Raw genomic sequence first — 14,125 nt, 5'->3', positions numbered from 1 at the left:
AGTTACTAGTCAACAGAGGTAAATGAAGATGAGGAAAGCTGTTAAACAAGATTGTGAAATGCCCATTGGATTTGGTAACACGTAGTTACTGGAAACCTTTGAGAGACAACCCTTTGCTGTAGAGTCATTTCTGACTCAAAGCCTCTCTACAGGGCAAGTTATAACTGCACCAAAGGGTTTTCAAAGCTGTAAATCTTAATGGAAGCAGATTGCACAGCTGGTGGGTTAGAACTGCCAATTTGGGTTGGCAGTGGAATGCTTAATCACTGCATTACCAGGGCTCCTATAATATTAATAAACATATCATTTGTCTTTGAATTACTTTTCTAACAATCTACATGTGTTATTAATCACTCTACATTGTTGTTTTTGTTAAGTGCCATCCGTTGAGTCAATTCCAACACATAGCAACCCTGTATAGAGTTTCCAAGGAGCAGCTGGTGAGCTTGAACTGCCAACATTGCAGTTCAAATGGCTTTGCAGTCTGTCACATTAACCCACAGTGCCACACCATTCTACATTAGGAAATAAAAATGAGTATATATAAATCATATGATATTTGGATGTATATTGTATTACATATATCTTGGTTTTAAAAAAATTCTCATAAAATATATATGGAAAAGTAAAATAAGAAAAGTTACAAATTAAATTACACAGTAATTTTGATAGAATTTCTTAGTTTATATTACCTATGCCATATTATGCAGTCCTGACATGGCACTGTGGGTTAATGAGCTGGATTGTAAAGTTGTTTGATTCACAAGGTCAGTGATTCAGGCCCACCTGCTGCTCCTTGGAAACCATATACAGGGTCACTATGGATAAGAATGGGCTCAATGGCACTTAACAACATGTCATATTATACTGATAATATTTATTTTCCGATCTTCCTAGGTTGGTTATGCAAATCATTTGATGGGTTTGGGTATTTGTATATCCTCCAAATAAGAATATTGGAAAAAGCAAGGAAATTATCAAACTTGAAAAATAAGTTAAGTGAAATTCATACATATGCAAGAATACAACAAATAATGAAAAAAATGAATAAAATAAAAATCACTGAACTGTGAAAAAAACTATCAAGCAAAATGAAAGAAAATGATGTGAAGGGATTAGTTGGAAAAAGTGCATTTAAACCATGATCTTGTAACACATAATTTCTAACACTTAAGTATCAAACACACCAGTTGCTCCAGGAAACCCTCCAGAGGATCACTAAGAGTTAGAACCTGAATTGACTCAAGGGCACTAAAGGAATAAACAATGAATATATGCATATGTAAAAATATGTAAATATGCTCCTAATTTATGTATCTTTATTTTCTAATGGAAAAACCTTGAGACTGCATAGCAAACAATTACAAATCTCAATAATTATTCATCTATCTTAAATTTAGTATTCTTTTTCATGAGAAACTGCAAAGTTGTCTTCAAGAGTACCTGAGTGTTGAAATGGTCAAGTGCAAGACCAGGCAGAGGTTGGCAGTTTGAATTTACCCACAGGCACTTCAGAAGACAAACCTGAGGTCACATTCTTGAAAACTCTAACATACATGGGATTTCATGAGCTGAAATCAACTCAGTGGCAACTAAGAAAAACAACCTGGCTTACTTCAAGTTCAAAATAGTTATCAAAAGCAATTATAAAGTGCTTTTTGTTTTTTTTAAACAGTTTCTATAGTTAGATACCTAGACTTGCTATTGTTGTTATGTGCCATCCAGTTGGTTCTGACTCCTTCAGACCCTATGTAGGGTTTCCCAGGAGTGGTTGGAGGGTTTGAACTGCTGACCTTATGACCTTGCGATTCAAACTGATTATTCAGTCCAGTTCTAATTCTACAATACCACACCACCTGAACAATTTGACCACAACATTTTTTTTTCAGACGTGTGTGTCAAAGGGAATAAAAAAAGTTAACCCCTTCACCCCTGCAGTTTGAGAGTTGATTTTCTTCTTCCTGTTTTATGGAGTCAAAAGATGAATGAAAATACGTGTACTACTACTTTTATTTGAAGAAAGCTGGTAATCTAATGGTTTATTAACTGCACTACTAACTTCAAGTTCAGTAGTTTGAATCCACCAGGCGCTTTGCAGGAGAAAGATGAGGGTTTTAATGCCTGTAAAGACTGACCCTATACAGGGTCTCTATGAGTTGGAACCCACTCTGTGGCACACAAACACCACCACTTATATTTTGGGTGAATAGTACAGCCAAATAAATTCTCATAAATTGATTCTATATACACCACATTTGAGATCTTTATATATTTGCTGACTGGTAACAGTATCACAGTATTTGAGAGTGTTCAATAACTTTCATTCATATTTGTAGAAAAATATTTTATCCTAGCTATAAAAGTTATTTTGATTCAATTCTACCTATTCTATTTACTAACAATAAAATCCTAAGGAAATTACTTAAATTCTCATATTTTAGTTTTATATCTGTAAAATGAGTATAATAATATCATTGTTTTAAGAATGAAGTAAGAGGCTATACTCAGTAAATACTAGTTCCCTTAATCTAACTTTGTTTACTCTTATTTTCAAGTGGCAATACAACCTAAGAGGATGAGAATGGCACATTGGAAACAAATGGTAGTGGAATATTTTGAGTACTGTGCTATAATTATGTAGTAAATGGGGAAAGTGCAGGGAGGATAGTGATGTCTTTTGCTTTTCTTCAGCAAAGCTGCATTTAACATAAAGGGGAGTCATTTTATTGAATAATAAAAGCCTGACAATCACTATGACTGGCTGAAGGCCATTGCTGCAGTGTAATACTAAACAGCTTGGTTTTCAAAGTTCTTCTTTAATACTCTTTAAACTCCAGTCATTGCCCAGCCCGGTGAAAGATTCCAAACTTATTTTAATAGGGAAGTTTCTCACCATTGAACAACTGTGATATAAATGATGGAAAAAAATATGTGTTAAAATACTCGTTTTCTTTCAAATGATTAGAATCAGATGGTTACTGACAATGTAAGAAACAATTTGGAAAAAATGAACAAACTAAAGTTTAAATGGGAGATAAAATTAATCCATGAGTCACAGAAGAAAAAGATCGCATTTGAAGAGATCTTATTTTTAAAACAATGAAATGCAATGCATTTTACAGCGAAAACGACATTATCCACATTAAAATACTTAGATTTCCAAATGAAACTAAAGCACAGTTTAGGAAGTTGTCTAATCCACTTAGATGCATTCATCTTCCTGAGTCAGTATCCTTACTGTCATAAGTGAGTGTAGAGTTGGCAAGTCTCCCAAATAAATATTTAACGATATTTTAATAGTTTCTTTAAATCCCTTTTATTTAAATTGAGAATTAATACATTATTTGGCAAATGAATTCTGATCAGAAGGAGTGAGAAACATATTTGCTGTTGAAGCTCTCTGTGATGACTATGTACTTTAATTTTTAAATATTATCCAAGTTAGAATCTCTCTGATGACGACATTTTGTCTTAAACGTCTATATTGGAAACAAACATTGAGATAAAGATTTAGAAGCGAAGAATCTGTGAACTGCAAGACTGTGTTAGTTAATTGCTCATTTCCAAACACAGAGCTATGAGCTATCAATGATCCAACACACCCCATTCCAAAGCAGCACCGGTTCTGGTGTGAGTGGTCCACATAAAAGAAGGGGGAGAAAAAAAACAAAACCCAAGATGTGTTCTAGCTCCCAGAAAGCTGATTCTTGAAAGGGCAGCTATACAAGAATCCCATCGTATCAGCGATTGGCTAATGGCAATTTTGTTCAGGCGATAGAAATCCTAAACCGTATGTTGGGTGGAGAAATCACTCTCTCACCCTCACCTTCAGAATCCAAGGCTTAGCCACCTGGGCTCCAGAGGGCTGTGCCTCCGCCTCACTCCTTTTGCACGTCTCCGCTTCTCGACCGCCAAGTGCTTGCTCCCTCCTGGCAAGCACTCACACAATGGACTCACTTGTTTCACTCGCACCTCTCCTTTGACTTCCAGCCCTAGCCAGCAACTTGAGCAAGAGTCAGGCAGGAGCCTCTGCCATGGAGCCTTCCAGACAAGCTCTGAAGCACGCGCGCACAGGCAGACAAAACAAACAATGCGGGGTTCACGAACGAATAAATTAACGCCACTCACGCCCCATCGCTTTGCTGCACGAAAAAAAGGAACCCTCGACGGGGTTTTCCATATCAGAGATTCTGCTTTGTCTTTTCTAATAGCAACATCCCGTCCCTTAAGACAGCGAAAGAGATGCAGTGTGTGCCGAAGGCAATAAAGATTGACAGAGGCTTGGCCCTTGACAACGCCCCCAGCATAGCGCTGAGCCAGGTTCCCCGAGAACCGCGAGGGGAAAACGCAGGTGGTGGTGATGGTAGGGAGGGTGGACAGCGGAGGCATAGACGGCTTAGAAGGGTTGAGAAATGGAAAACGAAAAGGAAAATCGAATGAGTAAACCCTGGCTTTAATAGTGAAACTTCGAGAAAGAAGGGGCTGGGCTCTCTCCCCAGGTAAACTACCTTGAGATGAAAAATACATGAAAACCTAGGGAATGCTAAGCAAAAACAAGTTTGAGCAGCAAGTTGTGCACCTCTCTCAGGCGTATGACAGGTACCCTCTGAGCTCCCCCCAGCACACAGGATCCCCAACCCGAGGCGGTGGCCACGGTAGCAGCAGCAGCAACAACAGCAGCCGTAAAAGCGGCAGCTGCGCGCCTCCAGCCCAGCCCCGCTCGGCTCCCCCTCTTGCCGGCGCCCTGCCTGTCTTGCGTGTGCGTGTGCGTGTGCTCAGCCTCAGCGTGAGGGGCACCTGCTTGACTGTGCTCACAGCGGAGGCAGCTTTGCCGTGAGCTGCCGCTGCCGCCGCCACCGCCGCCACTGGTGCTGCCGCTCTCAGGCGCCGGGCTCCCCGCCGCCGCCGCCGCCTCGCCAGCCAGAGTTGGGCTCCGTGGGGCTTCCCCCTCGCAGCCTCTGTCCTTCCCCGCTGCCTGCAAGTCAGCCTGGCTCCGAGTCACGTGTCAGTGCCTGAGGCAGAGACTGAAAGAAAAAAACGCGCTTCATTCCTTCTTCCACCGCCATACTGTATTTTATACTAAATCTCATTTTTATTCCAACATTTTACTCCCGCTCGGTGAGTACCTTCTCAGTGGCATTCTTGTCCTATTCTTTTTTTTTTTTTTGTCCTTTTTTTGTTTTTGTTTTTTTCTTCTTTTTTTTCCACTTCTTTGATTATTGTTTGTATTTGGGAAATTTCGCTGGAGGAGTATGGTTTTGAACCATTTCCTGAATCCAAGTTTTTCTAGCATGCGATGGTTCTGTAGACAAGGCGCTGTGTCTGGGATCCGCGGCGACCGTGCCCGCTGGGAGCGACTCCCAAGTCCAGCAAAATATGCAACTGGTTTTATGGAAAAGCAATGTGAAGTATGGTGCCTAATTTTTTCCTTTGTAAAAATTAAAAAAAAAAAAGCATGTTTCTAACTCTTTTTTTTCTTGCATACTCTTTTTCTGATAACATTTTTGTATAGGTGGGATTTCACGGCAGTGTTTACAAGTTTGTGGTCTTGCAATACTGGTGCTAACCACTGAGCCAAAACATTTATTTTATTTTTTTGTGTGCCTTTTTTTGGAAGCCGGTAACAAGAAATTCATTTTTTCCCTCCTGTTTTTGATACCCATTGATAACATGAAACTTTTCTTGCAGCTGGTTACTGGGATCATTTTTAAGCAAAATACTTTTTTTCCCCTTTAAATTAACTATGAGTTTTGCACATTTGACTTTTAAAAAAACAAAACACCGAGATAATTTTAAGATAGATATCCTGATATCTATATATTATCCTTTCTTCCTTTCCCTCCCCTCCCCATAAATCAATTTTCAAATGATGGCAGTGGAAGGTTTTTCTGGAAAAAAAAATGAAGTGCGGTTTGGTTTCCTTGTCAACGGAGGATGAAGTGAACAGCTGAACAGCTCGCAGAGAGCAGGTACTTGGTCCCCTTGGAGGCGTTTCCCGGGTTTGCAATGGCAACACTGGTCCTGGCAAAGAAATCCTTATATGCGTGTGTGTGTGTGTGTGTGTGTGTGTGTGTGTGTGTGTGTGGGTCTGTGTGTGTGTGTGTGTGTGCGCGCGCGCGCGCGTCTCCGGGCAATGTCCAAGCCCACGGTGGGGAAAGCTGCGCCGCGAGCTGGGGAAAACCAAAGTGCGGTCCCGGCCGCGGGATCTTTTTGGATGTGCGCAAAATACTGGCCCTCACTCGACTGCGCTCTGGTCCTCTCAGCAGCGGGCGGCGTCTGCGCCGCGGGCGGCGCTGCCCTGGGATGCGGCTGCCGACGGGCCCAGTAAGTTGTTAGAGGGCCACTTGCAGAGCGGGAGGGGTGAGAGCAATGGATGCGGCCCTGGCCGTCAGGCTGGTCGGGGCGGCCTCCTCGGAGCGCCCGGGAGATGGGAAGGAGAAGCGGCAGGGTTAGCATCTTCCGGAGCTGCTGGCTTCTGGCCACGCGGGCCGGGAGCTGGAGACATTTCCAGATCCTGGAGGATGGCACCAGCCCCGCGCACTCTCAACTTCAGCTCCTCCTCTTTGCTAGGAGTAAACATCTCAGTAGGTCTTTCCTTGCCTTTTTGCTAGTTCAAAGGGCTTTGCTTTCTTGAGTGGTGTTGTCTTTGGATCCTTTTGTATTTCTTTGACTTTTAATACTTGCTTGCGTCTTCCAGGGGATGGGGAAATAGTTACTTTCCATGATGGTCACTTTGGGTTTAATGTTGAGGACGGAAACAGTTCGTTTGCATTAATGAGATTGCTCCCATAAGGTATGAAATAGCCTTTTATTGAAGTTTTAAAGGGATGATGTTTTCGCTCGTTTAACCACCTGATAGTGGTCGCAAAGGATTTCCCCTGAGAGCTAGGGACTGGGAGTGGGGGTCCCAGAGGACTGACTGATTTCCGTGTATTATATGCATGGAAATGCTAAATGTTGTAAGCATTTCTGTGGGTTTTATGCTCTTTTATGTTTGTACTTTACATGTTTCTGGTACAGTATGACTACTTTTTCAGAGATGTATCAGTTGGAAACAAAAGCATTTTCTGTACTTAAAACAGTAACAGAATCTGCTTGGAAAACTTACTATCCAAAAACGTTGTGAAAAGCTTTACGTTAATACTTAAAACATGAAATGTATTTCAATTATCTTATTTTGGAGTTTTGGTTTTCTTTCTTTTTCTTAAATGAGAAGTTCAGCCTTAAATTTAAATTTATCATGTGGATGTATTTTGGATTCTGTCACAACAAGTATAAAACAAGTGAAATAATGTCTTACTCCTCAGATTAAGTTTTCTTCTAGGTTATCTATAGACATAAAACATTGACTTCAGCATGCATAAGGACCTACAATAAAAGGGGTTAAAAACACACATATGGCTTTTTCAAGCAAATATTTCAGTAATTCTGTGACCTTAGTTTATGTCAATGAAAAGTTTTATGCTTTTTTTTTTTTTTTTTTTCACTCAGGTGAAGCTTAGGGGTGCAAAGAATCACTTAATATAGGTAATTCAGATTTGTGGGGGTATTTAGAAAGCTATTACTTTTTATTCACAGTACAGTCATTCACATCAAAGACATTTGTAAGTTGCAGTGTATGTAAGTTAGTTTTATATTCAAGGTAGCTTTTCTGGCTTTATGGAAGGCCTTTTGCATTTATTTAAGGAACATAGTTTATCCCATATGTTAACTAATAGCCTTGTTGTCTTGAAGTGGATAGCTCTAGGGTTGATGCAAATTTTATGTTAGTAAGTCTTAAATTAGCATTTTAATTTTTTTATGTAGTATACTCATTGCTAATATGCAGTATTTGATATTGTTTAAGCAACTAACATAACACCAAAAACAAAACAAACATGCAACATTCTTTTTATCATATGTGTCATGTGTAGACATGGTCACTTACTTTAAAATGTATATTATTCCTCTGTAGGTTGTATGCAGTTTTTTTCTGTTTAGATTTAGATCTATAATATATAATTTAATATATATAGAGAGAGAAAGCTTAGTGATCAAACCTGCACTTTCATTAAGATAATCAGCTAGTTCCTTCAGGTTGAGGTAGTTTGTGTATTGAGGTGAAGTACTTTTTGTACTGTATAATGTTTCCAAATGAGTTGAAACCATATGGGGCTGAAGAAGACATTAATAAGATTTCAATGTGAGGGCAGGTAGGTAGCTATGTTTTTAATTCTCTAAATAAAGTTCATACTGCTAGCCTTTTGCCATGTTTTCCTTTATGCAATATCCCTTTTTCATTATATTATATTATTATATTAAATTTCTCTCTACTACATTCCAACATTTCAGATTTTGCCTTCTTAAATTATGTTGGGAATTCTAAGACTCTTTTAACTGATCACCTGTTCTATTAGGTTTTGGTTTAAAATCTCTGAATGTAGTATCTGAGAGTTAGCACCGCCTACTGGTTTTTCATGGAAAAATGTATCCTTCTTCCATTCAACACGCCCCTTCTGATCAGCTTAGCTCTGCAAATTATTTTCAACTGCTAATGAGAGTTTGGGAAGTGAAGGTTGGGGTTAAAGGTAAACAGACATAAATTAGCTACTGGATCAGTAATTGACCTCAAGTATTTCACTTTACAAATTGGGACAAGGAAACATATCCAAATTTTAAAAAAGAAAAGTTTTTGAACTGTGTATGGAATGCCAAAACTTGGATAATTAAAAAAAAAAACAAAACTTAAGCTTCTGCTTAAAATTTGCAGTTCTCTCTCAGTTTTCAGCATCATAAAGAAAGCAAATTCTAGAGTTTTGCCTGAGGTTTTGGTTTCTTCAAGAATTGAAAAATGAATGTTTCATCATTATTTTAATGAAAATTGAATAATTCTTAAATAAACATGTTATTATTTCTTATATTTATTACTATATAATCAGCACTTTTTCTCTTCACACAGTCATGATATGGTGGTACTATGTATTGGGGAAAATTTCAAGACACATAATATATATATTCTTTTATATTCATTCATAACCTCAAAAGATGTATTACCTTTTTTCAAAGATAGCTAGAGTATTTCCTCTAATTTTATAAACATGGTTCAAAAAGGAACTATATTTATACTAATTATATATGTACTTCAGATATGTTATCAGGAGGGACCAGTCCCTGGAGAGGAATATAGTTGTTGTTGTTGTTAAGGTTCTGACTTATAGTGACCCTATATAGGTTTCTTAGAAGCGGCTGGTGAGCTTGAACCATTGACCTTGTGGTTCAAACCGACCTTGCAGTCCAGCTCATTAACACACAGTGCCACACCAGCATTCCATCTGTTGGATAAAGTGGAAGATTAGGGAAGAAGAGGAAACCCCCAATGAGATGGATTGGCACAGTGCATCAGCAATGGGTTCAAGTGTAACAGTAGTTGTGAGGATGGTGTAGGATTGGGCAGTGTTTTGTTCCATTGTGCCTAGGATCACTATGGGATGGAATCGACTCAGTGGCACTGGACAACAACAGCAATATACATTTATATAAATAATGCAAATACAGAATGTAAAATTAAGGAAATAGAAAATAATGTACATAAATTGTATATATAAAAAGTACGCTTTCTTAGTTAAAAATGCAATGTAAATACTATAAACCCTAAAATTTGTTTTCTTAGTTAAAAATACTGTGTGCTGAATAACTGTTTCTTGAACAAAATAGTCTTTGCAAAGCAACCAATAAAAAAGGTATGGCAGGCAAGATATTTTCTTGAAAGGCTTCTACTAAGTAACAATGTGGTCCTGCCTTGTTTACTCTTTACTAATTTTGTAGGCAATTAATTATACAGTGCATTAAATCAAATAAAAACTCTACGCTTCAAGAAGTCAAAGTGTTCCTTTTCAGAAGCAGAAAATACTTGAAATGGATATTTAGGATTGCTTGCATTATGAAAAGGAAATTGAAGAAAGCATTTTAATTAAATTTAAATTGATTTATTCTCTTTCCTGATTCCTGAAGACTTTTATTTTAAATGGTGATTAGCTGTAGCTTTGGGAAAAAAAAAAAAAAAAAACAACAGTTATTTTTTCACTTCTTTTATCTTCGTGCCATTAAGAAAACCTTTGCTTGTGTTATAAAAAACTGAGGTATTTAATGTTATTCTTCAAGTTGCTTTTGATGCACTGGAAAGCAAGTAACTTATTTTTTCTCTCTGGTCTGCAGTTATTGTTACTTTTTTTTTATTGTCATCATTATTAGTATTTGCCACTTTAGTGATTGCACTCTTGCATACATCCTCTTTAACTCAAATTTTGATTTTAAATTTAATCTTAAAAATCTCATTTTCATAATTCGTTATTATTTTCCTTTTATTTAATAAATTTATTGTAAACAACTGAGATGACAGCTACATATTAATGGCAATGTAACTATATGATGATTTTGAGAACAATCAATATTCCGTAAAATGCAGTTAATAGGTGATTTCTGAATCTGTCAAGTTTAGATGTTTAAAAAGAGCTATGGAAAGTTAATATTTGTCATTACATTGCCTTTTATTAAAATATTACATTTTAAACTTGTTGTTGTAGCTGTTGTTGAGTTGGTTCTGAGTCATAGCAACTCTTTATAGGCTTTCCAAGGTGAGTTTGAACTGTCGACCTTGCGGATCATTGCATTATCCCAGAGAGCTGCACCAGGACTTTAAACTTACAGAATACATAAAGTTGACCAACTTTCAGCAGTGGTGCTTATTTTTACAAATCTTAAGTTTTTCAGGAAAATATCGGGAGAACTTTTTGTTTGTTAGATTTATGTTGAATATGAAACTTACAATGTAGACATTAGACTTTTATTAATTTTACTAATTCCCATGTAAATTTAGAAAGGTGTTTTGTTTTGTTTTTAATTGCCTATTTATCTAGGGTTGAATTATTGGAAATACAGAGGTTTTATTTTCTATCTGTTCCTAGTTTCAAAGAGAGTGATAAGAGAATGTTTAGTCAGTGTTTTGGATCAAAGTCTTTTGGACTTCTCTTCGAGACACCTCATCTTAGGTCAAAATGACTACTTCATTTTGTTGGCTGTGTATTAGCTCTAATTGAGAGGAGAATTAATAGAAGAAAATCCAGGAACCCTGTATGTGTTTCAGAAAGATGAAATGTAATATAACACTGCACTCTCTCCTATGAAAGAAAAATCCAATTTTGTATTAATAAATATGTTTGGCAAAATTACATTTAGCACATCAATTAGTATGTTTTTGCTTAAAGTAACAGTTCGTTTTATTAAATGTTCACAATGGAAATTAGTTGCATTCGTACAGAATTCATGGGTTTGTGTCAAATTGTTATCCTTATGAAACTTAATAATAGTAATAATGTATTTCTGAGCCAGTTGGAGGCATGTAGTGGGAAAAGAGTGTTTTTCTTATTAAATCAAGATAAGAGGGAAACAACAAACAAAAATGTCGATGTGCCAAATTGAATACAGTTCCATTTGCTATTCCTCTCTGTGAGTAGTATCAGCATCAAAGTCCCCTAGGTAGTATTGTTGTTAAGTGCAGTTGAGTTGGTTCCAACTCATAGTGACTTTGTATGGGGTTTTCAAGAAGTGGTTGGTGTGTTTGAACCACACCAAGACACCTGAACCTATACCACATGTCTCTCCTGTAGAGAGGCTGATTGTGGAGTGAAGTTTTGTTTGTTTTGTTTTATAAGATGTAAAACAACTACTGTATACTTATTTTTAGTATATTATTTACAGTGATCTTTAGTTTTCAGTAGTGAGTGTGATGAGCAAAATAACAGAATATGGTTTCATTGACAGAGAGACGCTTACTGGTTCTGTAAGGACCTTCAAGTAACTGTGCTGTGGTACATCTCTCCAGGAGTATACGATTTATGAAGAATGACAATGTGTGGACATTAGTGAGGGGCCACTGGCACTCTGTGTTTGAGACTGAGTAGATGGTTCTATATCTACATTGCTTTTGGAGTGGCCCTGAGGAAAGCATTGAACAAATATTTATCTAGTTAGTGAAAAATGTCATCTCTGCTCTTTAAGCTTTTACAGTGTGGTGGGGAAAACTAGTCTTATGCAGAAGAAAAACTGAACAGCCAATTCTTTCATAACACAGCAAATCTATAAATATAGGTGTCACTTCTGTCTGCCAACATCTCACCATCACTAGCATCTCCACCTCTTAATTTCACTGCTACACATATTTGAATGTGACGTTTTTCAATCTCATTTTATCTGTTTGTTGATAACATAAAACATACTGCAAGATGTTACTTTAGGATGCTATTTCTAATTGCCACTTCAGACATGAAAAAGAAAGGAAAAAACAAAAACAGAAAACAACTTCCATTATTAGTTTCCTTGGAACTTGAAAAAGAATATTCTGCTTGGTGGGAAGTTTACAGAAAGAATGAGACTAGACACCAAAGTGGAGACAGTGTAAATGAACTTGATCAAACTGATCTCAAAGATACACTGATGGTGGGTTTGAAGCCTGAGGAAAAGGGAAGGTTAACATCTGCATTGGAGTTCTGGAATTTAAATGTCTTAGTTTGTTCTTGTTAAGTGCCGTGGAGTCACTTCCGACCCATAGTGACCGACCGTGCATAGGGTTTCCAAGTAGCTGCTGGTAAGTTTGAACCACCAACTTTGCAGTTCAAACTAACCTTGCAGTCAAGTGCATTATCCCACAGCACCACACCAGGACTCCATATATGTCTTGGAAGGTAGTAATATAAAACAAAATAAGACAAAATTATATGTAAAAGAAATCCTGATTTGGGGGAGGGTTGAGAGAATGGTTCACTTTTTCCCCTAACTTGAAGTTTTGACTTTAACACCTGTATGAAATAACTAATGTAATATGCCTCTGAAATTCAAGTGTTGAGCTGGGAAGGGAAATTATGGGCTCATCTCTGTTGTAGCCCTGTTGTTATTGTTAACTGTCATTAAGTTGGTTCTGACTTATTGTATCCTATACAGGGTTTCCAAAGAATAGCTGGTGTGTTTGAGCCTTGAATAGTTCAGTTTGCAGTCCAGTGCTTATTCTGCAGCACCACACCAGGATTCCAGCATTGTGACTTGGTTGTTGGTGTATGTCATGAAGTCGGTTCCAAATCATGGCTACCCTCTATAGGGTTTCCACGGAGAGAATGGTGAGTTTGAACCACTGATCTTGTGGTTAGCAGTCCAGTGTTTATCTTACAGTGCCATACCACTATCCCACTGTAACTCTGTTAAGTGCCATGTAGTCAGTTCCGACTCATAGAGACCCAGCTGGTGGATTTGAACTGTCAACCTTGTAGTTAGAAGTCTATTGCTTATCCTACAGTGCCACATTTGTTGTTATGTGCCATCGAGTCGGTTCCGACCCATAGCGACCCTGTACAGGGTTTCCGAGGGTGTAAATCTTTACAGGAGTAGAAAGCCTCATCTTTCTCCTGCGGAGCAGCTGGTAGTTTCAAACCGCTGACCTTAAGGTTTGCAGCCCGATTCGTAACCACTACGCTACCAGAGCATAGCTATGGATAACACCTACATCTTTCTGAGTGGGTCTAGGAAATTGTTGTTGTTAAGTACCACTAGTTGAGTCAGTTCTGACTCATAGCAACCCTGCACAGGATTTCTAAGGAGTCGCTGTTGGGTTTGGACTAGCAGTCCAGTGCTTATCCTACAGGGTCCACACCAGGACTCCAGGCATAGGAAAAGTATGATTAAAAGGCAAGCTCAGGAAAGTCTGTACTCAGTAAAGAAGGATGTGTTAATCAGCAGGGGCTAACCCTGAGAAAATATCCTTCAATTTTTGAATAACATCCTTTAGTTTTCAGAATAAACAAATGAATGAGACTTATTACACTTAATCAAATGAAAAAAAAAACCCTCACATAATCCTGGATATGATGTAGAATCATCAGAAAGAAGTTAATTCCTTCTAAAATGGTTTATGTAGCGTCTGTATGTGTGTTTGTAGCATGACCTAAAAGAATGTTAAGATTTTTGGAACCAGATAAGATAAATGTTAACATACACATTGAAAAATAAAAATGTAGGAATATCTAAGGAAATGTAAAAAAAAAAAGAATGGAAGTAAAAAGGGAGCCAATCTATTAGATATGAAAACAAACTCTAAAGT

The 14,125-nt window shown here is 37.7% G+C and overlaps 1 protein-coding gene across 3 annotated transcripts in view; it reads left to right on the top strand.

Moving 5' to 3' along the window:
- The first annotated feature begins 4,757 nt into the window (after positions 1 to 4,757).
- Positions 4,758 to 14,125, top strand: part of RALYL (RALY RNA binding protein-like) — a 1,110,405-nt gene continuing 1,101,037 nt past the window's right edge. The window contains exon 1 of one of the 3 annotated variants that reach the window (XM_006859244.1): positions 4,758 to 5,118. The gene's annotated coding sequence lies outside the window, so the exon portion shown is untranslated. Of the gene's footprint in view, positions 5,185 to 6,442; positions 6,585 to 14,125 lie in introns of those variants that run through there. The other 2 variants (XM_006859246.1, XM_006859245.1) reach the window with 2 other exon arrangements.

Source organism: Chrysochloris asiatica, unplaced genomic scaffold, assembly GCF_000296735.1.
Source record: "Chrysochloris asiatica unplaced genomic scaffold, ChrAsi1.0 scaffold00031, whole genome shotgun sequence".
In the NCBI taxonomy this organism is placed as follows: Eukaryota; Metazoa; Chordata; class Mammalia; order Afrosoricida; family Chrysochloridae; genus Chrysochloris; species Chrysochloris asiatica.
Note: the sequence above shows the minus strand (reverse complement) of the source record. Positions and strands in the feature narration are given on the sequence as shown.